This window comes from Tenrec ecaudatus, chromosome 4 (genome assembly GCF_050624435.1).
Source record: "Tenrec ecaudatus isolate mTenEca1 chromosome 4, mTenEca1.hap1, whole genome shotgun sequence".
Classification (NCBI taxonomy): Eukaryota; Metazoa; Chordata; class Mammalia; order Afrosoricida; family Tenrecidae; genus Tenrec; species Tenrec ecaudatus.
The window spans coordinates 197479082-197505320 of NC_134533.1; the positions used below are offsets into that span (position 1 = coordinate 197479082).

Below are 26239 nucleotides of genomic sequence, written 5' to 3' on the forward strand. Positions count from 1 at the left end.
TGTGAGCATGAGAAGAGAAAGAAGGAAAACAAACTGACCCGGATGGTGCCCCCCCTCCGGGCTGTTTTGACCAGGGACGCGATAGATAATCCCTGATAGAATGGGAGAAAAATGTAGAACAAAATACACATTTCTATCACAAAAAAAAAAAAGCCAGACCTACTGGATCAGTAGAGACTTGAGGAATCTCTAAGATGCTCTCTCTGAGTTACCTTTTAGACACGGAGCTCACACGTGCAGCGTTGAAAAGTACAATACCTAGTCAATTGGTGCAATAATTTGCAGGGGGATTTGACAGTGTGTATTCAGATTCTTTGAACATCCCCTTGCTCCAGCAATTCCAGAGTCTTTCCTACAGAAATACATGCATCTGTGCACACGCGCATTCAGGCACACCCACGCAGAGTCAAAAGTTTCTCTTGCAGAAGAGTAGCAGTAGCAAGAAGCTATAAATATTTTGAAAAAAAATCGATGTTATTTTGAAAAACAATCGACAGAAAACTAGCCTGCCATTAAAAATAATTGAGGAAGATTGTGAAGCGCTCCCTCGATTGTATCGTTAACGGAGAAAAGTGACACAAAGCAATAGGTGTGGCATGCGCCCACGGTGTTATTTTTTAGTGTGTGTGTGGGTGAGTACGGCACACCCTTTCAATAGGCATTTTTTTAATTCGAGGTCACATTTGCATAACCTAAAGTCATCACACCACCCATTTTCAAGGATATAGTTTAGTGGGTTTTCTTACATTCGCCACATTGTGCCAACAGCACAGATATCTGCAGTAATTCAAAGGCATTTTCATTGACCCCCAGTGAAAACCCTGAGCCACAAAGCAGAACACATTTCCTCCTCCCCCCAGCCCTGCCAACCACTGCTCTTCATAGCCACGTGTATGTGTCTGTGTTGAACACTGAATCTAAACAAAAGCACACACTGGGTGACTTTCTATAAACTGGTGGCTTCCACTTAGCATCATGCTTGCAGGGTTGACTTAGGCTGCAGCGCGTCAGTCCTTGGTTCCCTACACTGGTTCAGTGTTCATCCTGTGGTTATGTTCCATGTTTTGTTTATTCGTGGCCCCTCGGTGGACATTTGGGGTGTTTCCACTTGTGATCGGTTTACTGTGTCAACTTGGCCAATAGGAATGTGTGGAATTAATGAGGTCACAGTTTGTTTGGAGGGCACAGAGATAAATGGCTCTGCAAGGCCCACCCCCATCTCTCTTGCTCTCTGGGAATCAGAGCATGCTGGAGGGTGCTGCTGATTTAGCTAGTTTTTCTGCCTCAGCCTGTGTGCTACACTACCTGTGGGCCAGGCCAACCCACGATCTTTTGTATAAACCTGTGTTTTCAACTCTCTTGGGTATAGACCTCGTAGGAGGATTCCCGGGTCATGTTATTGTTGTTCAGTACCATCGAGTTGGTCCCGACTCATAGCAACCCTATACAGGTACAATAGAACCAAATACCACCTGGTCCTGTGCCATTCCCACAATTGTACGTATGTTAAGCCCCGTGTTGCAGCCACTGTGTCAGTGTATCAATACACCTTGTCTCTTTCATGACCCCTCCACTTTTTCATATACAACACAATACGTAATTGTGTATTTGCAGCTAATGAATATTTTACAGTTATCACAAACACTTTGGGAAGATTTTCTAATAACGTAGGAAAATCTTGTGAAGAATTTTTTGTGCCAAGTTTTTTTTTAAGCAGACTATTAGTGTCCTTTTTATGCCTGTCTTGAATGTTTTCCAGTGTTATTAAATATTTGAAAGCATCATTAATTTCTCTATAATATACTGTTGGGTCTATAGGTTGTTTCCAATTTTCTTAACTCATATATAATGTTGGCATAGCATTATTTTTACCCTTTTTTCAACTTTTTGTTCTTTCCTAAGATAAATGGCTTCTAATTACTGGTTCACAAGATGTGGTGTTTTCATTATAATTACTGGTTTATAGGCCAGGACCTTGATATGTATTACCAAATTGCTTTCCATAATGGATAAAGATTTTAATATAATATCCCCGCTCTTTGCTAATGTAACTGGTTATTAAAAGTGATCATTTATTCAATAAGCTCTTAAGTATTATCCATCGCACTTATCCATGCCTACAGTGTGCCAATGGAGCCCGAAGGGTTGGGTGACATGCTGCTAGCCACAAAGTTGGTGGCTAGCAAACCCACCAAACTATCTGCCGGAGAAAGATGAGACTGGACACTCCTGTAAAGGCTTCCAGCCACGGCAACCCACGGCGCGGTTCTACTGTCCCATGGAGTCACTGTGAGTCGAAATCAATGTGGTGGCCTTGAAGGTTCTAGACACACCACTCTGAATAGCTTGCGCTTCTACCTTGTGACTCAAGTGTGGACCTTGGCAGGCATCATTACACTGTGATGAGATTCAGGTGCTCGGAGAATTCTATCAAGGCTGCCATGAGAATGGAGCATGCGTTTGGGTGATCATCGTGATAATTAACCAAGACATGGGTCCGGTTCTTAGCTTTACTCTTCCTCTCCCCTCTGTCCACTAAAGAGTGATGCTAACTTGGTGGTGGGTCTCGAAGAGATCAGTCATACCTCTCTTCTTCTTCCTGCTGGAGTTCAAGTTTGAATTGCCTCTTCCAGAGAGTAACAAGGAAATGGAAAAAAGAAATTTACCCCCTCATTTGTGTGAGTTTTGAGTTCTGGTAACATTTCTATATGTATTTCTCACATTCAGATGTTAAACTGGGTCAAAAGATGCTACAATTTAACCTACAATACATCTTCCATAATCAGCTTTGTTGTCTGATAACAAGATTATTCATAGCCCTAGACCAGCTGTTCTCAATCTGTGGGTCCTGACCCCTATGAGGTTGAACAACCCTTTCACAGGGGTCGCCTAATACCATCGGAAAACACATATATTTCCCATGGTCTTAGGAAGAGAGACACGGCTCCTCTATCTGTCTCCAGGCGGGTCCGCCCACATGCAGATGCGCCCACATACGAGTACCCAGCGTGAAGACTGTTACCCACGCTACACTGTGCTTCAAGACAAAGTTTCGTTTATTTGTCATTAGAAATACATAGTTATCAATGTATAATTACATATTGTTTTTGTGATTAACCACTATGCTTTAATTATGTTCAACTTGTAACAATGAAAATACATCCTGCATATCAGATTATGCATTATGATTCATAACAGTGGCAAAATTACAGTTATGAAGTAATGCAATTAATGCTATGGTTGGAGGTCACCACAACAGGAGCTATATGAAAGAGTCGTGGCATTAGGAAGGCTGAGAACCACTGCCCTAGACTGTGGTCAGAGGGGATTCACCAGAGGCTTAATCCATGTGGAGCCCCTGCACGTGGGTAGGGGCTTCCACTGTCAGCCACAGCCTTCTGTAAACCGAGTGTTCAGAATTGAAGTTCTGGTACTGTTCCCGCCTTTGGATTTGGATTGTATTATTTGCGATCTTTGGATCATGCAAGCTAGCGTGCTTCTTCCACGTGGACTTAGTTGATGCCTCACTTAGAGGGTTGCTCGTTTAAAGACAAGCCTTTAAGACCCCAGATGCTATTCTTTTATCTTTTTAAACAATTTTATTGGTACATAATCTACATATCATACAATTCATCAGTTCAATTGTTCAGTCATATGAAGGAGAATTGTACAATCTCACCACATCAATTTTGTATCTCCCCCCCCCACCCATGGTTGAAACACCCCTAAAATAAGTTGTGAAATCACAATCAATTCTAGTGCTTCCTCCCCTCTCCTGCCTCCCCTCTCCTTCCAGTCTTACTGGTACATAATTTACATATCATATCATTGTTCAATCATTTAATCATATCAAGGGGAGTTGTTACAATCACCTTAGAGCACACCCTCTCCCATTTAAAATAGCCTTTTAAATGAGTGGTGCAGTCAACTCAGTTCTAGTGCTCCCTCCCTCCTCCCGCTTTCATTTACTCCCACAATCCCCTTTCCTGCACTCCCAGTGTGCCTCACAGCTGGGAGACCCAACAGAAAACAATAAAAAGCAAATCGCACTAAGGCGGTAAGGATAATATGATATTAGTATAAAGACAAAAATTCAAATAATACATAAGACCCCATGCACATTTAAGAACCCAGGGGAGGAATTTCTGTCATGGTACAACTAAGAGATGCTTGCACCAGTACGAATTCAGGTCCTGTCTATTGGGAGGGCAACTGGCCAAGTATCAAGCTCAGTTCAGCACCATCAAGATTACCATGGTCTCTGCCTGGTATAAATCTGTTCGGGACTCCTGGTTTTGGCTAGAGCGGTTCTACCAGTGGCTCAGTCTGAGAAGACACTATGCTTTCTGATAGCTGGGCACCATCTGTTGTCTTCCTCACATCTTCGGTGACCTCTTCCTGAGGGTGTGTGTTGAGTAGGGACCTGCACCTAGCTTTTCATATGTATGTACTGGGAAACCAAAAAATATGCCTGAATCACTTTATTGCCCTGGCCTGGACCTGAACCCACAGCATTTTCGAGGCTTGCCTGTATTACCTGAACTGAAAGAAAAGAGGTTTTCTAGTTATTTCAGCAAAGAAACGCATAGTTGATGGAGAATTGGGATTATTGTACATCTCTCCTTTATCCTTATATGGAATCAGACCCACAGTCTCCAGCCCAAACAAGGCTGTCCTCTTCTTCCAAAGAAAACAACTGTGTCCTGATAGGAGTCCCCAGGGGGCGCAAACGGTTACTGCACTGTGGTTAACTGAAAGGTGAGAGGTTCACACCTTATGATTCCACTCTGACGCATACGGGTCACCTTGAGTTGGAGTTGGCTGAACAGGAGTAGGCAGTCTGATGAAGGCAGAGTATCTGTGGCAGCAGAGATAAAAGGTAACCTTAGGGAATCAAAAGGAGGAGCCCTGTCAGTACAGTGGTGACTTAATGGGCTGCTGACCACCAGGTCAGCACTTCGAAGCCACCAGCCACCGGGAGGAAGAAAGAAGAGGCTTTCCACTCCCATGATGAATTACAGCCTCTGAAACCCACAGGGGCGGTTCTACCCTGCCCTGTAGGTTTGTTCTGTGTTGGAATTGACTCGGGGGCTGTGAGTTTGTTGTTTGTTTGTGTGTTTAGTAAATCAGTAGTAGTGCTGGCACGGGACAGGTTGCCTTTGAGCTTGGAAAGCTGGTCTCAGCAGAAGAACATTGGAATTCTGGCAAAAGCTAATGTGTCGTCGTAATGGATACCTGCTTTCTAGGGTTTTGCCTTCTCGGATGCTTCTCTGCTCCAGCCTCCAGTGTGAACACGAATGAATCCCTAGGGCCTGGCTACGATGTGGACTTGGACTCGGTGTGCCTGGGGTGGGGCCGGACACGCAGGGCTCTCACCTCAGAGTGGCCGAGGTTCCCGGACCGCTTCTCGGCTCTGGTTGCTCTTTTCTTCATTGTCCGTCCAGTCCGACAAGCCAAGTGACTGTCCCTCTTCCCCATCCCGGTTCCCACCCATGAAAGGGAGCTAACACCCCCACGGGTGGCATTCTCTGGAAGGCAGAGCGGTTAGCCACTCTAACCCGGTCTCAGGGCATAGAACTGCCATGGCGCGGGAAGCAGGCCTTCCCCTTTCACCTCTCAGGACCTGGGGAATCTGTGTAGGGTCAGGGCCACTTCCCCACATTTTCAGGTAGGTGGAGATAGCTGGAGAGGTGGGAGGGGTGTGCAACATCGCTGTTACAAACACGCTTTAATGAAGGCTTTTCTTTTGTCCTCAAGACAAGAAAATGTTCTGAAACTGTGGTGCTATTGCACAACCCTTCCCAATAAGAGCAATTAAAGGGTATGACATCGGAAGCACATGCCAATACAACGAGGCAAAGAATTCATCTTTGCTCTGAGGATCTCTTCCAAACGTCATATTCTGACTCCGTGTTCTTTTGTGCTGTAAGTCCCCTTATGCTTGTTGGGCTTGATTGGGAAATCTGTTAGCGTCTGGTCTTTGCTCAGCAAAGGTCAGCAAAGCCAGCGAGACACGGGACCTGGAGACGAGCACTCACCACCGGGCAGGCCCGCATCCCATTCTGAGCACCCGTCTCCGGGTCTGTGGAAGGAAGTGTTGGATTCGATGGGCCTCTTCGTACCTCACAGACCCTTTCAAAAGTTCCTTAATACTGATTGTGTAAAATCGCCCCCTCCTCTCTGGGTTGTGCTTCATTATTTTAAGTGCAATGTCATGGTCATTGCGGAGCACCGAACACAGTGATGGTAAATCAATCTCCAAGTAGCAGCTTGATGTAGAGCCACCCTGAAAGGCTCCACTTTCTCTGCGTGCTGATGTTTATGATGACACAGGATGCCAAGGAGACGTGTGCAAGAATGCTCACGGCGGCGTCACTGGGGAGTGTGGGGGTGGAGGGGCGGGAGCCACCCAAAACGTCCTTCCACAGGAGGACAGAGGCACAGACAGTGGCAGGCTGACACAGCAGTGAGAACCAATGAGCTATAGAACCGGAGGCAGTGGATACCAATGATGTTGAACCACCCAAAAAGACAAGGAAAAAAGCAGGTGTGCTACAGCTTGCCTACAGTGCAAGGGCATACAGCCCTGTTTTTCTCAGAGGGGAGCATGCTTACGGAGAGCTGTGGGGCATTCTGCAGGACCTGATGCCCTGCTGGCGTCGGGGTTACACATTGGGCTATGAACCGCAAGGTCAGCCGTTGTGAACCACCCGCTGCTCCGTGCAAGAAAGATGGGGCTTCCTACTCCTGTAGAGTGGCGATCTCTGATAGGAAGTTCTACCCTGCCCTATAGGGTCACTAGGAGTTGGCATCTACTTGATGGCAGTGAGTTAAGGAGGGAGGTCTTTGCTAAATTCCCTGGAAAATGTTTCCTTCATCTACGCTTGCTGGGGGTCTAAATCCTCTCATGGTGATCCTGCTTTCTCCTCTCTCCTATTTCCTTGTTTTGTTTTCTGGGTGAGTGTTGACAAAAATATGAGATTGCCTTTTTGGCTTAGGTATTCAGTATCTGTTGTCTTCCCATTAAGGAGTGCTGGTGGTGTCAGAAGTTAACTGTTTGGCTACTCACCCAAAGGTCAGCAGTTTGAATACAGTAGCAAAATGACAGTGGTGAAGTAGCGAAAATAATGTGATGGTTGGGCGTCACCTCAATGTGAGGAACTGTAACTAAGGCTCGCGACATGCAGAAGGTTGAGAACCACTGTCCTAGAGGAACCAGTCCCTGGGGGAGGGTCTCTGGCTTAGTGAAGTAGAGAGTAGCATAGATAAGAAGACCCTGGACAAGAAGGACTGACAGCAGCTACCAAATGGGCTCAAACATAGCAACAGTTGTGCGGAATGTTGGCAAAGGGCTGGGCAGTACTGCTTTCTCTCAGACACAACTCAACAGCATCTAACACTCGATCGACAGAGACATTCATTCAACAATGTGCATGAATCTCAAGGGCCGTTGTGCCACATGCAATAAGCCAGTCTCAGAGTTACATTCTGAACAACTCGTGGATGACATTCTGGGAAACACTGAGGTACAGGGACTAAGGAAAGGAATGGCCTTTTCTTTAGAAGCAAAGCAGAGCTGGGCATGGAATCGTTGTATATCGGGTGGTGCTTGCTTGCCAGGCCCATAAAACAGAACAGTCAAAATGGTGAATCTCACTGAACTTCTCAATTTATTTTTCTTAAAAGATTAAAGAATAAGAGGCAAGACTTTCACACATGCCATATCTATCTATATCTATCATCTATCTATCATCATAGTCTCTGCTACTTAATAGAACCACAAAAGAAAGCAAGACAAAAGCTCTTTCCGTCCATTTTCTTTTCCTCCCGGCAACGATTACGTATATAACTGAAAGCTCTTAAAGAGACATTTCTTCTTTGGAGGCTATTGACAAGACTGAAACTCCTGGTGCACGAGAACTCTCATTTTCCTTCTAGCATTTGCATTCCTTATTTGTTCTTTCAGCAAATACTGATCGATCGTAGGGGAGCAAAGAATGCCTTCAGTGCTTTCAATTACAGCAGGGCCTGAAGGTGCAGAGCCGGAAGGCAGCTTCCGCCACCGCCACCGTTGCGTCTCCATTGCAGGTGAAGTAACTGAGGCCCTGAAACATGGAAGCCACTCACCCAGCAACACGCAGCGAGGCTCCTCCCCTCCCCTCCCCTCCCCTCCCCTCCCCTCCCCTCGTGCTCAGCTCTGCAGCCCCTGAGCCTGCTGGTAGCTGCCTGTGAAACCAGCCTTCTCCATAACAGGAGGGGGGACGCTCCCTTCACAGGTTGAAGCTCTACATCTGACAATAGGACCACCCCTGGAACAGGCAGCCCTTCTGGGGCTCTAGAAACTTACTTCACAACATGCCTCCTTTCCTTTGACCTTCGAGTCAGTTCTGACGCAGAGTGACCCAGTCTATGGGACAGAGCAGCTGTCCCTTTGGGTTTTCCCGATGGATGATATGTGTGGGAGCAGACAGCCTCCCCTCTCTCCTGCAGAGTGGCTGGTGGGTTTGAAGCACTGACCTTCAGGTTAGCAGCCCAGCGTTTAACTCTCTGCGCCACTAGGTGCTCTTTCCTGCCCCCAAGGAGAGCTCAAATTTCTCACAGTACAAGAGGATCAGGGCTAGATGGAAGAATCCTGAACTCAGTTCCTGAAAGCAGCAACATACTTCTCCGATTACTTCCAGGACATTGGCTTGGATCCAAGAAGAAGGAGAAGCCTTCGAATGGGTGTAATCGGTCCTCTCTGATAAGGCCCCGAGATAATGAAATGGTCTGCTCCTAAAGAAGCCCAGGGTGCTGCAAACACTTAACAACAGGCTTGGCTGCTAACCAAAAGGTGGGGGGATCAAACCCCCCAGAAGCACCTGGAAAGCAAGGCCTGGCAATCTACTTCCACACAAACCAGGCCCTGATAAACCTTACAGAGCACAGTTCTATTCTGACCTTCCTGGGGTCCCCATGAGTCAGCGCCAACTCCATGGCAACCGACTTTCTACCCCAGAAGCATCTTTCAGTGAATGCGTAGGACAGCGGGAGTTGGTAAGTGCAGGCGGTTTCGACAGTGCAAACTGAGCCTCAAGGGCACCATCATGACCGCTCAGTGCGATGACTGATGCTGACCTCTCAGTGCAATGACTGATGCTGACCTGTCTCCTGCTGTTGCACAGCTCGGCAACCAGGACAGGTTCAAAGACGGGATGACAGTCACGTGTGTCAGTTTCCTAATTCTGATGGCTGTTCTGGGGAAAGGTAAGAAAGAGTTCTTATCTGTCGTCAGAAAATATGCACAAAGTACAGGGATGTGGCCGGATCATCGGGCTAGTGGCTTATTCCCCAGTGGTTCAGGGAAAAGAGTGCTCTATGAAAACTCCCCTTAAAGCGCAAGCTTGCTGCATATTTGGGGAAGTATTTCTAAAGCGAGGGCATTTGCGCCTGAAATCCCTACAATGCCAGCTAAGCAGATGCATCCATCTTTTCTGGAACCCCAAAGAGATACAGAGAAATCATCAGAGAGCACACAACGCATTGGATCACGAGTGCGTTAAAAGTAATTTCAAAAACTAGTTGCTGTGCCTTCGACTCACGAGGACCCAGCGTAACTGTGCTCCGGAGGGTTTTCAGTGGCCAAGCTTTTTGGAAATAGACCACCAGGCCTTTGTTCAGCGGTGCCCTTGGGTGGACTCAAACCTCTGACCTGTCCATCAGCACCGGAGTTGGTCACAGTTGCACCAACCAGATCAACAAATAGATATAAGATCAGCTGTTCGCAAATGAGGGGGCAGGGAGGGTAAAGGCATGTGGAGGCTGGGAGATTGAGTTTGGAGGGGAGGAGTGTTGGAGGAGTCGAAAGAGCACCCTGACAGTTGAAGGGGGTGTTTCAGCTGGCGTGTGGGCCACACCTCCTGGGGACTGTCCCCAGGCAGCCCGGGCTGTGGGACCCCTGGGGCCTCCCTCTACAGATGCTGCATCCCCGCACCGCACCGTGTCTGAGGAAGCGTCCTGAGACCCAAGGCTTTCTTGCTAGTCTTGCCCCTTCCTGGCTGTGTGGCCTTGAATCAGCAGTTCTCAGCCTGTGGGTCGCGGCCCCTTTCACAAGGGTCGCCCCATTCATACCAGTAGCACAATTATAGTAATGAAGTAGCAACACAAATAATTTTATGAGGAACTCTATTAAAGGGCCGAGGCATTAGGAAGGTTGAGAACCACTGCCTTAAACAAACGACTTAACCAATTAGGGCTAAGGTGTCATGGAGGCAGTCTGACTCGGGGTGAATCAGTGGGGCAGAGGAGGATTGACCCGCAGACTCTCCTAGGTCGTGAGTGCTTGCCTGCAAAGGCCAAAGTTAGTGTTTTGAACCACCAGGAAAAAAGGCCTGGGGATGCAGCTCTTAAACCCGTGGACAGAGTGGAACTGGCCCACAGGGTTTCCCAGGCTGCTGCTCCTTCCTCACCCAAGCAGACTGCTTCCTTTCCCATCACAGAGCAGCTGGCACCGCCAGGACTTCTTCCTTAAGTTAGCCTCACTCCTCCTGCCAACTCATAGTGAGACTGTTTGGCACAGAGAGTTTCCGGGACGGTAACTTTACAGGAGCAGAAAGCCCCATCTTTCTCCCAAGGAGGGGCTGGTGGCTTCAAACTGCTGACCTTTTGGATTGCAGCCCAACGTGTAACTAGGAAGCCACCAGGGCTCCTTCAAACCTTAGAAAGCTTATGCTCTGTCCTGTCGGGTCCCTGCGAGGGGAAACGGAATTGACAGCCCATAGAGGCAGCGAGTCGCTGGGTGGACTGAAACCACCAGCAACTTTGGGGTGAGCAGTTGATCGTGTAACAGCGTGTCATCAGGATGCCTGAGAGGAGGACTTGTGCTTCTTGAGCAAGATGACAAAATCAGGAAAGGGAAGAACGCATTGGGAGAAATGAGTGGGAAAGCATGAACATGTAAGTTCTTTTCATTTAAAAATGCAAGATTTTTTTAAAAATTGAGTTGGCAACCCAACTAAAGATTCCATATTCTCTCTCTCTCTCTTTCCTGCTTCCTTTGGAAAAAGAAACTTAGACGCCTTTCTTTAATTTGATCACAGCGAACACCACCTCCCTTCTTAAATCTGAGATAACAGCAAGGGCCTCCTTACATAGACGTCGCTCTTTTACGGATCCCCAAAGATTCCGATGCGTCCGTGGAGAAAGGGTGCACCAGGCTTTGCACGCGCCAGGAGAGGTTTGCACTCTGTTACAGTGCAGCTCTCGGTTGACCTAAAACATGTTGCTTGTGACAGAGCTGGTTTCTTCTTTGACGCCCAGTTACTGAGAGTGTTTTTATATTTAAATACAGGTAGAAATGCTTGCCTGGTGGTTTCGCTATAGATTTCTCACAGTTGTATGGTGCTCGAAAGAGTAGATTTTGTTGGAAGCCAATGATTTCAAGTGTGTCGGGCTTGTCTGGTTGCCTAGGGCGACTGGGCCGGTTTTTATAACTGTTTCGGGAAAGCCAGGGAAGAAAGTTTCCCTAATTGCCAGAGAGGTCTGAGTGTGTTATGGGGATAGTCTGTCTTAACGTTTAAAAGTTATGACTTTAACAATGCTTTTTGGGAGCTTCTGGTTTTGTGGCTTTGGGGTGCCCTGAGTCAGTTCTGACTCACAGTGGCTTTATGTATCAGAATAAAACACTGCTCAGGCCTGCACCATCCTCACCGTTGGTCTTCGTCTGAGCCCCGTGTGTTACAGCCCCATGTCAATGCATCCCCGGGAGGGGGTCCCTCTTTTTCAGTGCACGATGTAGTCCTCCAGGGACTGGTCCCTCCTGACAGCACGTCCACAGTGAGCGAGACAGAGTGTTGCCAACCTCGGCTCCTCCCAGACAGACGTCTCACTCTTCTACGAGCCTCTGCATACTAATACTGTGCACCAGAAGCGTAACTCAAACGCGTCCACCCTTACCTGGTCTTCCTTTTACCCTGCCCAGCTTTCCCCAAGGAGTCCTGATGGTGGAGCAGTTACAAGCTGAGCTGCAGGTCAGCCCACCAGCCAGTGCGAGGGGAAGGAAGAGGCTTTCTACTCCCAAAGCAAGTTACCGTCTTGAAAGCCCACAGCGGCAGTTCTACCCTGCCCCGTCGGATTGCCATGGGCCAGAATTGACTCCAGGGCAATAGTTTGGTGGTTTGGCTTGGGAGGTTTCTCTTGCATGACAGAATGGAAATGATCATGGCTCAAGTCAGGCACACCTTAGTCTTCAAAGTGACATCTTTGCTTTCAACACTTGCAAAAGGGCCTTTTGCAGCAGATTTGCCCTATTCAATATATTGGCGCTTTTTTTTCTTATTTGTTTTCTTGGCTGTGGCTGCTTTTGTGGACATTGATTGTAGATCCAAGTGAAATGCCATCCTTGGCAACTTCCATCCTTCCTCCGTTGATCGTGATGCTGGTTGTTGGTCCATCTGTGAGGCTGCTTGCTGTATGGGAAGGTGCCATCCAAATTGGAGGCTGTCGTCCTTGACCTTCATCTCAGTGTTTCAAGTTGCCTTTACACTCGGCAAGCAAGGGCGTGTCATCTGCTTATCATTGTGAGTGTACTTTATGAGGCTATATTTGAGAGATTCTTCCTTTGGGCTTTATGCATTTTGAGACTATTGTGTTAGCTACATTACTAGTTTAACTGATTTATTTTTTGGCAAACGGAACCATTTTCAGAACCTAATGTCATTTTTAAAATGTTAATCCTCAAAATACTTTTGCCTTTTTTATTTTCTTAAGATCTATTTTGACTCATAGTAACGTGGAGACTCTTAGATTTCTTTGGCTGCTGTATACTGGCAGATGTCTTCGAATTAATCTACTAGTCTTTGTGTCTTGGGTGTGTTTCTTATGAACCCAACCTTCCTGGCTCCTGTTTTGTTTTTGTTTTTTTTACTTCAGCAAGTTGTTGTTGGGAGCACTGCAGAGTGTAAATGTGTGTGTAAGTCAACTCCAGAAAAATAAGCTTGTAACCCTCTTCAGCGTGTCTAGCCTTCATAGGTGGTCCATCAGTCAGTAACGGCTCTGGGTTCTCCTGCCCAGGGTGGAGCAGGATGAGGGAAGCCGTGTACACGTGTCCTGCCCAGTGGTGCCACATGCTACCAAAGCTTCCACCAGCACAGCCACCTGCGTCTGTGGAGAAGGCTGCTCGACATGTGCCCAGCAGGTTCAGGGGCAGCCATCTGAGGTCCCAGACATGGGAGAGGGGAGAACATCCATCCAAATAAAAAACCCTGGTGCTTAATGTCCCCAAAGGACTGTTGAAATGGCAGCATGGAAGGGGAAGATACATTGTGCCGTTCGATTCCTGCACGGCGCATGCACATTGATGTGCCGGGATGTCCAGTGTCCTAGGAAATCACTTCTGGTTTTTCCTTAGCCGTGTCCAAAGAATAATCCATGTGTTCTCTTAATACTTTCCGCTAAATTAGGTTTTATGATCATTACTACCAATTATTTTTGTTACTTCCACTGTGCCACCAACCCCCTCGTCTTTGTCTTTTTACAGTTTTAGCAGAAAAGTATGTTAGGTAGTGTCTTAGCCAGAGGTAGAACCACGACATTTCTTGAGGCTCCCAGTTGCTGCGCATTGCCGCCAGGAAAGGAATAGCAATGCCCAGGACAGGGAAGGGACAGCCCTCGGGCCCGGGAAGTGGCAGCTTCTTCGCTAGGACATCCACGTCTGTGGATTTAATGGCTGCATGCATATCTAGATGTATATGTATATTTGTGTGTATGGACGTGGGGGTACCCAAAAAACTGAATGTGATTGATGTGCATCTGGAGTTTGCTCCACCAGGTCATACTGTTGATCAAGCTTTCTATTTAGAGGTTCTGAAAAGATTGCGTAACTGTGTGTGACAAATTTGATTGGTGGCAGATGGACTGGTTTTGCCACGACGACCACGCAGCCATCTCAGTGCGCCAGATTTTGGCAAAACCTAGCATGTGTCTCTTGTCCCACACACCTTATTCCCCTGACCTCACTTCGTTCGACTTTTTTGTTTCTGCAAATGAAGAGGGGCAGGAAAGGACAGCGATTTGGTGACATAGAACAGGTGAAGGAAAAAGTGAGGGAGGTATTGTCAGCCATCCAAACAGATGTGTGAAAACTGTTTCCAAGAATGGGGAGTACTTTGAAGGTGTAAGGTTTTGTAAAAAAAAAAAAAAAATTTAAAATACATAGCTTTGGGGAAAATTTTTTTTTCTTTTTGGTGGGGAATACTCTCTCATACATATATGCATGTACACACACTGTGTGTGTATAAGTTGCTGTGGAGCTGATTCTGACTCACGGCGACCATGTGTGTCAGAACAGAGCTGCTCCCCAAAGGATTTTCAATGATGGATTTTTCCGGAAGTATATCACCAGACCCTTTTGGGGGGGTTATTTGAAATGAACTTGTAAGTCACTGACAACTCCAAGTCCACTTCAATTTTGTCCTTTTTTAGAGCTGATGGGTAAGGGACCTGGAGAGGTTTGTTTGTGTTCATGGAACAATCTTTATTTACCTTCCCTTCCTAATCCACCCACCCCCTTTTTTCCCCTTCCTTCAATCCCTCCCCTCTCCCTGTCCTCATCTTAATCATCGGAAGTCTCGTCTTTTGGTGTACAAACCACATTTCTTTTTGAGATTGACTGGGTTGGTTAAACATAAGGCTCCATGTCCTGCAGTGTTTACGAGCATGATCAATGTTTTTACTGACACATGAAATTCTGTAGTAGGAATGTCCCAGAGCTTGTTTATATCTGCTTTATTTCCATGTTTTTACTATTGTGGAAATTGCTACAAGGAACATAGTTGTGCACAGGACCAGACCCTGCTTCCAAGGCACCTCTGGGTGTGCTTCAATCTCCCACCTTTTTGTTAGCAGCTAACTGTGCTAGCCATTTGCACTGCTCCCTGGGTCTCCAGATACAGATTTAGAGATATAAACACCCCTCCCCCTTAAAAATAAGACTCACTGCCATCGAGTCAATTCCCACGCAAAGACCCAGTGTAAGGTTTCCATGACTACAAATCATTATGGGAGCAGACAGCCTCAGCCTTCTCTATAGGAGTATCTGGTGGATTAGCACTTTCCACCTTGTGTTGAGCAACACAACCTTGTCCCAAATCACCACCCTAGATATTTTTTTCTCTGCTTAAATATGAAAACTGTCTGAGACCTTTAGTAAGTAGCTAGTGGTCATGTGCCGAGTGGCAGGCAGAACCGACATTCCACCCTCTGCCCCTACATCCAAAGTCCCCCTCATGATAGAGATCAATCCCTGGAGTGACACCACCTGGATTCAAATCCCAGCTCTGCCACTTTAAAGCAACGTGCAGTGGGCACGTACTTACCCTCCCTGGGCCTCAGTTTCCCCATCCATAATATGGAGTAGCAATATTGATTCTTGTGGTTTGAGGAGTTCATGGAAGATGAGAACAGAGCCTGGCTTGTACAGCTAACTCCCCACGGTTTTAGGAGACACTTCTTGGGCTCTTTGATATTATGCACAGGTGGGAGATGCTATTATTCAAAGTCTGAGGTTTCTTTATATATGAGGTTCTCATCTCAGCTTGTTGCATCTTACTCTCCTGCCAAAATAGATGGCCAAGCTGTCCTTGGGGGCCCCTCTACTCCAGCAGGTATGACCCAGGTCACATGGCACTTCCCCTGCATGGGCATTCCCCAATCTTCCTGACTACAACCACCCACAGTACTTTTGAGTTCTTCTCACGAGACTTCTGCGAAAGACAGTGTGGTAGTTAACGTAATGTGTTAGTTCAGGTAGACTAGAGCAACAAATCCAGGGAGACTCGTGTATAAGAAAGAAGTTTATATACAAGAGCATGAATATTGAGAAAACATCCCAGGCCAGTCCAGATCAAGTCCATAATTCTGATATTAGCCGATGTGTCTGATACCAATCTTTAAAGTCCTCTTCAGACTCATGAAACACATGCAATGACACTAAATGGAGGAAGATCACAGGCCAGTGGGTGGGAAGTCTTGTGGATCTAGTAAGCATCTCAGCACTGGCAGGGGTTTCCACATGGTTCTTGTAAGACAGCAGTTCTCAACCGGTGGGATGAGACCCTTTTGGGGTCGAACAACCCTTTCACAGGGGTCACCCAATTCATAACAGTAGCAAAACGACAGCGATGAAGTAGCAACACAAATGATTTCATGGTTGGGGCATCACCACAACATGGACAGTATTAAAGGGTCGCGGCATTAGGAAGGTTGAGAACTACTGCTGTAAGGTAATTTTGGCAATGTCAAGAAAGAAAAAGAGCAAAGGTAGAAAATAGTTTTAAAGGTTTTCTGTTGTTGTTGTTTTTTTCAGAGCTTCCAGGCAAGGTTCACAGGTCCCTAGTTGGGGAGGGGGAGGCTTGGTTTTTTTTTTTGCAGTGTTTTTTACTTGTCCTACCAACTCCCATTTCTGCCTAAAATTCCTACCTTTTTGGTGATTAGGGGTGTTGTAGTCTGTCTGGCTGCTTCCTGTAGGTAGGAAACTTTGTGGGTTTAGACACTGGAGCAGGCAGGAGGGGTGGGGGTGGAGTGGGCTGGTGTACAAGTGGAGAAGCTGGTTTACTGTGATCCTGGGCAGTTCTTGTTTGCACTGTTGCTGGATAAATCTGAAGAAACATGGAGCTAAGAAAAAGAGAGAGATAAGGATTAGTGGCCAAATAAGGGCAACAGCCAGGTAGCTAAGGGGGATTGCAACCAGTCAAACGGAAAGTAATTTTTCCTTCCATGATTGTGGAGGTCTTTGCTTAGGTGGGTCAGTGTTTCGATGTTTTGCTCTATGAGCCCTGATTCATTGATGTAATAGCACTCTTACCTGACAAAGAGGCAGGTACCCCCTTTTCAGCAGTTAGAAGATCCATCTGCTTTGGGGGGCAACTTGAGCCAGGGAGATGAGCTTGCGCTGTAATGAGGCTAAGGTGGACTCCAAGGTGATCTGTAATCAGTCTTCGAAATCTTATTCTGAGATGATGGAGTGGCCGAGCACACCTCCAGCTAGTCCAGATGCCGCAGCTAAAGGAGGTTAGGCTTACGCCTACCGTTATAGGAAGGAATGCCGCTCTCCTTGACCTTCGGACGGAGAGTAACCACGCCAACTCAGACTGACCATACAGGGTGAGCTGAGGAACTATGGTAATTGGAAAACATGGTCCTGCTGTGGAAGAATTTACACAATTAGTTAAAGCTCCATTGCACCCAAAGAATTGACTAGGGTTGGAGAAAGCCTCTATGTTGAGTTACATTATGTTTCCAAGTTCCATGCAGAGAAAAGTCATCTACATTCTGATCTATGAAGTAACAGACATGCGCCGGCTGAGTGTGATTTACTTCTTCTGGCTCCCCTAGCAGGACCTGACTCAGTGGAGTGGTACATTCTGTTAGGGGTGCTTTTGTGGCCAGCAGAGATCTTTGGAGGGAGGCACACGGGAAGCAATGAGAAACATCTTTAAGCACATGGGTTTGATTAAGGAAGAGTGTGTTGGTTTATTTGAACCCATGAAGACAGGACAGTGGTCTAAGGTTTGTGATGTATTTGATCATGAAGTGTTTGTTCCTGCCTGGAGAATACTTGTAGAGATTTGTATAGTTTGCCTGTGACTCCCTCAACCCACCTCTGGTTCCAGGGGTCAGAAATACTGAGGTGGAATGTTCCATCCTGAATACAAAAGGTCGACTCAGTAAGGACTTGTTCATCATAGGCATTGCTTTTTCCATGACCAGTATGGACACCTGTACTGCTCAGGCCACAAATGAGAGTGGACCTGTTTTTGGTCATATGGGAAGCAGGCAAATGGTCTAGAATGAGTTGTGACTGCTTAAGATTGAGGGGAATGACAAGCTCCCTTTGGCACCCTTGGAGAAAGCAATCTTTCTGGCTGATAAGATTTTTTTTCAGTTGACTGCAAGGTATAGGATTCTTAGACTTTAAAGCACCACATATAAGATTTATGGGCTTCAAGCATCGTTAGTAGGGTTCGGACCAAGACATATTTAGGTGGATTCCAAAACCTGACAAACGTAGGAGGCCGCATAAGGATTAAGGAGATAGACAAATAAGTCAACCAGTAATTGACTGTAAGCAATCATTGTGAGATCTCACTACCTTCAAATCAGACTTTTTTACTATCCTATGACTAAGTCCACCACAATTGATCTACTTTGTAAAAATTTCAAAACATCTCATTGCTTCTTTTCAAACGCATTATTTGCTGGTACTGTAAACCAAGCCAAATAAAGTTCACTTCCTCTCAAACCTTCTACAACTTACTACATACCCTCCAAGCTTAGCTTGACTATCTTTCACATTCTGGCACAAGACATTATACGTCAAGACAAACTACTCTTTTTCCCTCTTTAAAACAAAACACAAAAACCTATTACCAATCATTCTGTTTTCCAGCTCATTCTCGACTTTCAACTCAGTTCATAGGTGGTTTTCGTTCAGTCGTCTAGAATATTAAGTCATTTCATCTATTTCCACCACCCCAAAATGCTACACTTTAATCACTGTGATTTTCTTAACTGGTTCAAAAACAGTATGGAGTGCTCAACTGGCTTGTTATCCACCAGACATGTGAGGGGCCCAGTGGACAACAGGTGAGAGGGACAGCGGTCAGTACCCCTGACGGAGGCCTGGGAAGGGTCTAGATGGTATCCCCCGTGTCGACCAGCAAGGACGAAACCTTACCTGCTGCCTTGATTGTTACCCTGGGCTCGGCGAGCGTGATTAGGGTTGTCGAGTCCAGGCTCTGTCATTCCTCAGCAGCTAGGCCCAGTAGCGTCAAAGGTGGGTCAGTTGGAGGGACTGACTTTCTGAGACTGGGCGCCGAAGGACAGTCACTCCCCTTCAGTGGCCCTGTTGATCGCACGCTGGACAAGGCTTGGTGGGCGGACAAGGCTGTGGGCAGTGGTTGGCCCAGTGACCTTGATGGTCACACCTGAAGCAGGCTCCTGGAGGTGGTCTGAAACTGCTGTTCCCAGGGCCTGGGAAGGATGCCAACATCGTCTTGGTTGCTGAAGACCATAGGGCTGCAATCAGAGCTTGGGCTTGTACATTTGCCTTCTGGCAGTATCAGAATTCCCTGTCTGCCTGCTGCCGTCTGGTATCGAAGACTGTAAAAGCCATGTTTACCAGGCCACGGACAACAGGGGTCTGAAAGCCATCCTCAGCTTTTTGTTTGAACTTTTGTCTAATGCCTGGTGGCTAGGACAGTGGCCCCTGCTGGTGAGGTTGGGTCCAGGCAGGTGTACTGGGTGAGAGCTTCAGTCAGACAATTTTAAAATGCTGCCAGGTTTTCATCTGGCTTTGGAGTAATTTCCCGGAGCTTGTTAAAGTTGACTGCTTTGTGGGAGAGGCCAGGCAAGGCACACTGGAGCATTATATTTCAGTGGGCCCCAACACAAGGCATAGTAGAGTCGGCTAGGTGAACCTGGTCTGCAGGCGGTTGGGCAGCAGTGAAAAGACTCATCTGAGGCGAGAGTGGATGATAGGACACAAAAACATCATGCCACGATAGATCATAGGCTTGAGACAAATAGCGAAACTCTTTGATGTAGGTGGTGGAATCGTTGGAAAAGGAACGTAAGCGCTTTTCAACTTGGGACAAGTCAGTGAGAAAAGGGGACCTGGACGAGCCCTTCGGTGCCGCAACTTCGGGTAGAGGCCAGAGGAGGGGTTGGTGCCAGCCGGGGTGATGATTAACTTGGGAACTCAAAGCGGAGAGCATAGGGCTGCAGTGGGGGTATTGGGAGTGGCTGAGGGGGGTGATAGTGAGGGGCTTCCAGGATATGGAGGAGGCCTTATTTGTGCCACAGACAAGGCGTCAGGGAATTTGGAAAAAGGTGAAGGGGGCAGTACTGTCGGGATCCTGATTGGAGAGACGTGGGTCTGTCTGAGCTGGCGAGTGTTTCGCTAGGACAGCGGTTCTCAGCCTGTGGGTCACCTAGACCATCGGAAAACACATTATGTTTTACATTACGATTCAAAACGGTTGCAAACTTACAGTTAGGAAGTAGCAACAAAACCATTTTATGGTTGGAGGTCACCACAACATGAGGAACTGAATTAAAGGGTCGTGGCATTACTAGGAGAACTTGAACGGGGTGCCAGGTAGTACAGAGAGGGGGACAGGAGTGTAGAAGGAAGAAAGATTAGATGTAGGGGGCCTCAGGCCATTTGCCAGTCTGCTGGCAAAAGTTACTGAGATCAGTCAAGATGTTGAAATTGAAAGTTCCATTTTCTGGCCATTGAAACCCACTGTCTAGTTTGTATCGAGACCAAACCAAATTGCAATAAAAAAAAACAAGGCGTTTGAGCGGGAGCTCTAGCGCTAAGTGAAGGTTGAGAGGTGAGCTAGGAGATACCTTCAGGGTGGGGAAGAGTCCAGCTTGGAATTTTGTTTCCCATGCTGCGAGGTTCTTGGTAGGAGGCCAGGATAGCGAAGAATCCGCATCCCGAGTATCCAAGTGGGTCTCTGGAATGTAGGGAGGGGAAACCCAGTGGTCTCCAAGGTCCCTGGAAAAGGAACAGAGACTCCCGTGCCCCAGAATGTCTGTCCTTTGGAATGGAAGGAGGGGGAGGCCCAGCAACCTCCCAGCTCCCTGGAAAAGGAACAGTCGTCCCCGAGTGCCTGTCCTTTGGATAGAGAGACTCTGACGTGGGCCCACGGTTTAATGGACAGAGGCCCTGGTGGAAGAACCCCGCAGTAAGGGACTGTGGCGGAAACAGCAGAGATAAAAAATTGGTTAGGTACTTACTCATTCATGGATGTGGCGGATGGCAGCTGTGAGGATGGAGGAGAGGGATCCTGCAGTACCCGCCTAAGGGAAGGTGGGGCGTGTCAGAAGGCCTCTACTCCTCCCAGGTTTCATACACCAAATGTAAGCTAATTTTGGCCACAGAAAGAAAGAAAAAGGGCAAAAAAAGAAAATAGTTTTATAGGTTTATTTCAGAGTTCCTGGGTGAGGTTCACCAGGCCCTAGTTGGGGCCTGAGAAGTCGTGCCACCCAGGAGGGAGGGAGGTACAAAGAAAGGGACAGGAGCATCCTTAGCTCCCAGGTGAGGTTCACGGGTCCTCAGTTGGGGGCCCAGGAAGTGGTGCTGTCCAGGTGAGATGGGAGAGTTTTATAGCCGGGTCTTTGGGGAGAGTGTCGCTGGGGAATGTTCCATGGTGATTTGGCTGTGTGCAAGGCCGGGACGAAGCTACAGTGTTGTTTGCAATGTTAGCCTCCTGCATGTGGGTTTGGAAGGCCACTGGAGGGGAGGGGGAGGGGGAGGCAACTTAGTTTTTCACAACATCCTTGGCGTGTTTTTCACTTGCCCAGAGTAATTTTCTACTCACTTGCCCCACCAACTCCCATTTCTGCCCACCAGTTCCTTCAGCTACAAAACTCCAACGGCCTCAAGGTAGCTTCATGGGGCTTCTCCTAAGTACTGTCTCGCAGAGAGAGAGTGTCTCCTGCCTCCAAGGAGGAAAATTAGGAGTTCCCAGATTTCTCAGGAGAAGGCCATGCCCACACAGAGGTCTCATTGCCTATGTATGATCTGATTGACAGGCTAGACTCCACCCCTACACTCTGAATCCTCAAATTGAAAAAATGATTCTAGAACTACCACACATAATGTCATGTCAGCTAGATAAATCAATCGGGTGTAGGGTGGAATCTAGCCTGTCAATCAGGCCACAGCCTGAGATGCCTCCTGGTGGGTGTGGCCTTCTCACGAGGATTCTGGGAACTTTCTCTCTCTCTCTCTCTCTCTCTCTCTGCTTCCCCTTTCTTAACACAAGCCACTTCAATCCACACTGATGGCAGCCAGAGCCCCCGAGATGGGTCCACTACCATTGGATCCATAAGACTTTGCACCCACTGGCCTGTGATCTTCCTGCATCATCGCATGTGACTGTGTGAGTCAGCAGAGGGATTTAGGGACTAGTATCGGGCTTATGGGCTAATTTCAGGCTTATGGATTTGGTCTGGCCCAGCCTGGGATGTTTTCTCAAAATGCAAATTGCTCTTTGATAGAAAGCTCTCTCTTATACACATGTGGATCTCCCTGGACTTGCTCCTCTAGTCAGCCCAGTCTAACACAGGCTGCGAAGGCCATTACTTCATGCTACAAACATTTATTTTTCACACAGCCAATGCATGCAGCCCTGCTCTGGGCTCCTTCCTCTTGGATGGGGACAAACAGTGAGCACACACACAGACAAGAAGCATGCAGAGAGTTGTCAGTGCTACGTAGCCGTTAAACGGGTGCATCCCCATGAAGTACCTGGATGACTCCTTTAGACTGGGTAGACAGGATAGTTTCTTTGAGAAGGCAAGCTTCAAGCTGAGGTCTGACTGGCAAGAAGAACCCAGCCAGGTGATGAGCATTGCGGGGAAGAGGGTGCAGCTGGTGCTGAGGCCCTCGGGTGGGAATAAGCTGGTGCTGGATTTAAGACATGTGTGACTCGAGCCCAGTGGATAAGACAGAGTGTGACATGAGGACTGGCGGGTAGAGGAAGGCAGGATACAGATCAAGAACCACCAACTAATCAGAGTAGAGGGGGAGCCATGCCCTGATGTGACAAAAGGCCACTGGCGATTTTAAGCAGCGATGTGACCAGATTTCGTTTACATTTAAAAAGCTCAACTGGCCATGGCATATTGAAAATGGATTGTTTGGTGATAAGTGGAGAGAGAGGAGAGTGGCTTTTAACCCTCTGTGTACTTAGCAGCAAATGAATTTAGCATTTGGCTTGGAGGTGGCATGTCCAACATGCTTCTTGAAGCATAGTGTCCAAGGACCAGGCCCAAAGCACATACTATCCATTACCTGTACTCATGAGGTAAATTGAGAGAACAGTTTAGAATGTTATGGCTGATCAATACTGCTACAACAGCCTCATGAGCTAAGTGTCGACTAGAGTTAAAAACCAAGTCAGTTCTGACCTATGGTGACCCAGGTGTGCGGTGCTGTCAGATTTTCTTGGGGAGCCTCATGCGGTGAGAAGTACGGGAGCCAGAGGCCACGGATTACTTGTGGCCCTGACTCAGTTCACGATGGGTTGGGAATTTTCAAAAGGAACTGCTTCTTCACCACAGAGATTTTGAGAAGCATGGCAAGACTTGCCAATAGGTGGAGATTCATGAGAGAGGGAAGGCAGGACATTGATGCTATTTACCAAACTACTGTGAAGCCACCAGGAAGGTTTGTTTTTTTTTAATTGGGGGGGGGCAGCATATAGACAAGGAATGAGCTCTCCATATGGAATAAAGTGAGCAATTGGTTTATAAATCTGGACGTGTAGATAAGTTATGGAGTAAAGATAGAGCCTGTGGTTGGCGTTAAAGAGCTGATACTAGGTAGGATCAGGTAGGGAAAGTGGGACGGGATTGAGAGGGGGATGTGCAATTGAAGTAAGGTTACAGGATATATTTATTGGATATGAGACCACCAAAAAACAAAGCCCAAGAATGCTGAAATCATGGGTGACAGGATTAAGAAGTAAAATGGAATGAGTGAGACAGTTGTTAAGCCATCAATAAACGACAAGGGTTTGGGCAAAGTCAGAGAAAGGGAAAGCTTGAATGTCTGGGAGTAGCTGAGGTGACTCACGACGGTGAGGGATGCTGGGCTCAGTCCTGACAATATCTTAACAGAAGGTTGGAAGCCTATTGGAGTTGGATGGTGCGAAATCCCAGAAATGCAGGTCTCTCTAGCACGCGGAATTCCAACATCCACTAACTGTGTGAGGTTGTTAAAGTTAACTGAAACCTATTTTTTCTCATCTATAAATGGAAATAAAATGCAGTGAATTGCCTAGTTCACACGGATCATTTGAGATAATGAGTGCACAAGCACTAAAACGCAATTAAAAATGGATATATCATGAATTCTAATCACTGATCTCTAAACTAGAGCAAGATCAATTATGTATCCTTCCTCTCGTCTGCCACAATACCTGCCTAGTTCTTTGTGTTCTAGAGATTACAATAGTATTCAATCTCCAGCTTGTGAAATGACTGTCTCAGATTAGAGGTTATTGTTAGCATCCCTATCAATAATGTGGAGCCTTAATGCTTTAAACATTCTGAAAGGGGGGGGGAAAGGCACCAAATTTCTTTTCACTAAATCCATTTAAGTGAAGCCTAAAGGAACACTTCTTTCCAGATGAAAGCCATAAAACAGTTTGCATGTGTTAACCTAATGATCCAGTCAATTCTCCCAAAATGTTTACTTTTTAATCAAGGACAACACATATAACCAAACTCCAGTGCACTGCGATTGAGGCAATGTTAATTCAGAGCGACCCCAGAAGACAGAGTAGAAGTGCTCCATGGGGTCCAGCGACTGGGACTCTCGCTACAGGAGTAGAAAGCCTCCCACAGGGCAGCTGGTGGTTTCAAACTGCGAACCTTGCATATACCAGCTCAGCGCATATCCCCACTACACCACCGGGGCTCCTATGACAAACATACGTACAGAAACCCCAAGTTCACAGAGCAAACACTCCCAGTGTGACTAGCTCCACATCTGGAAACTGGATGTGGGGGAAAAAAAAAAAGCCTCCTAAAACAGAAAGATGTTCACACAGTGCGACCGTGAAAGAGTGCAAAGGTGAAGGGTCGCTCAGTGGAGGACTAAGTCGGTAAGTAAATATTGACCCCTCCACTCGAGGGAACATTCGAGGGCCATTACAAGTGGCTGCTTCAAGAACCGCAGAACACGATCCACTAATGCCAAATCCACAGCCAAGAGGGTAGGCTCTGGAAAGCAGCCACACACAAGGGGCGAGTGGAAAGTTAGAGACCCTCCTGAAAGCATTCACAGTTTTGTTCTCTAACGATAACCAATGTGGTGCACACAGACCTGGTTTGTGACCTTGCGGAGCATGGAAGACAATATCCAGAGGAGAACTCGGTATGATCCAGTACCATAACAATGCTGTGATGTCTGTCTTCGTGTGCTCCGTTTCACCTCTCGTTTCTACCGGCCCTTGTCACGGCTACGCCGAACCTACAGATGAAATTCAGGATTACAGAGCTTATTAAGGGAGTGAGGAAAGCTCGGGGTAGTTCTTAGCCAGGATGTTACAACGGTTCAGGTCTGAAAACAAATGCCCAAAGGAGCATACCTCTCTGCTGGCAGGCTCAACCCAAAGGCATTCTGCTCATGCTCCAAACCCAGCTGCCTGAACTCAAACTCACCACTGTCTGAAGCTCGAGCCAGAAGGCACTCAGCTCCACTTCCATGAGTCGGCACCGACTCAGCAAACCAGCCTCCTGCACAAAAGCACCACGCACTTGACTTGCTTTGTGGGCTGGGAAATCCACTCCCCTGCATGCTCGGACTCCATACTCTGGCTCTGCTGCTGCTCCTGAGGTAAAGCTGCCCTCTGGTTCCAGGGGGTTCACTGCACAGGGACCTTGGGTCCAGAGGACGTGCTCCACTCCTGGCTCTTGTTGGTGCTGAGATCCCCCTTCTGCTTCCCAGAGGCTCATCTTCTATCCAGCAGGAAGGCACTGCGGGGAGTCCTGTCAGAATTACAGGTTAATCCTATCAGTGTCTTCCCCCACCTTCTTCCCAGAGCCGTGCAGAGAAAGGTCATTTAATGAGTGTTAGAGACTTGGGCTAGAAGAACCATTTTAAAGAATTCACCATCCCTGCAAATGCAAAGGTTATGCCTATGTATAGACCAAGACCAGAGATACGTACAAAAAAGAAAAATAGCTAGTCTTGGTGGGTACTTGGCCAGATTACATTGCACCTTTCCACCTCACTTTTTGTCCCATTATCGAACAGGAATTTGAAACTTGCTTCCCTAATAATGCTCATGTCAGGTTTAAGTGCATAGAAAAGTACCCGGCGCAGGTTAAGAAAACAATTCTTCTCTCCATCTTTCTTCTCCTCCTCGTCAGTATTATTTTCTTATTAGCTACTTCTCTGACTTTGTTACCCACCATCCTCGTTGCGCTCCCAACTCCATGTACTCTAAGCCACACCAAACAGATACCTAGCCGCAGGGTTTCAGAGTCTGTACATCTTCACAGAAGGTTGGTTGGCAAGTTTGAACCACCAACTTTAAAGTTAGTAGCCCACCGCTCGGCTCCTCCATGCACACGCGCCTCCTTGGAATTTCTCCAACACGTCTGCACCCAGGTCTTCAGCTTTCTTCCTCTAGAATTTCCCTCAGTTGATGCTTCCAGGTGTCCCCTCCTCCGAGATGGC

General features: G+C 47.2%; 1 protein-coding gene and 1 long non-coding RNA gene across 3 annotated transcripts in view; one reads left to right on the forward strand and one right to left on the reverse strand.

Annotated features, from left to right (window-relative positions):
- Positions 1–26239, forward strand: part of NEK11 (NIMA related kinase 11) — a 280892-nt gene that overhangs the window by 252911 nt on the left and 1742 nt on the right. The gene's annotated exons all lie outside the window — the stretch shown is intronic.
- On the reverse strand, positions 15881–25543 carry LOC142445409 (uncharacterized). Of its 2 annotated transcripts, none has more exons than XR_012784021.1 (7): positions 25219–25543; positions 24881–25027; positions 20782–20844; positions 20389–20498; positions 18713–19053; positions 16841–17179; positions 15881–16650 (listed from the first exon to the last, which is right to left on the reverse strand). It is a non-coding gene; the product is annotated as an uncharacterized LOC142445409 (long non-coding RNA). The 2 variants fall into 2 exon arrangements; XR_012784020.1 differs by having other exon boundaries at positions 20782–20909.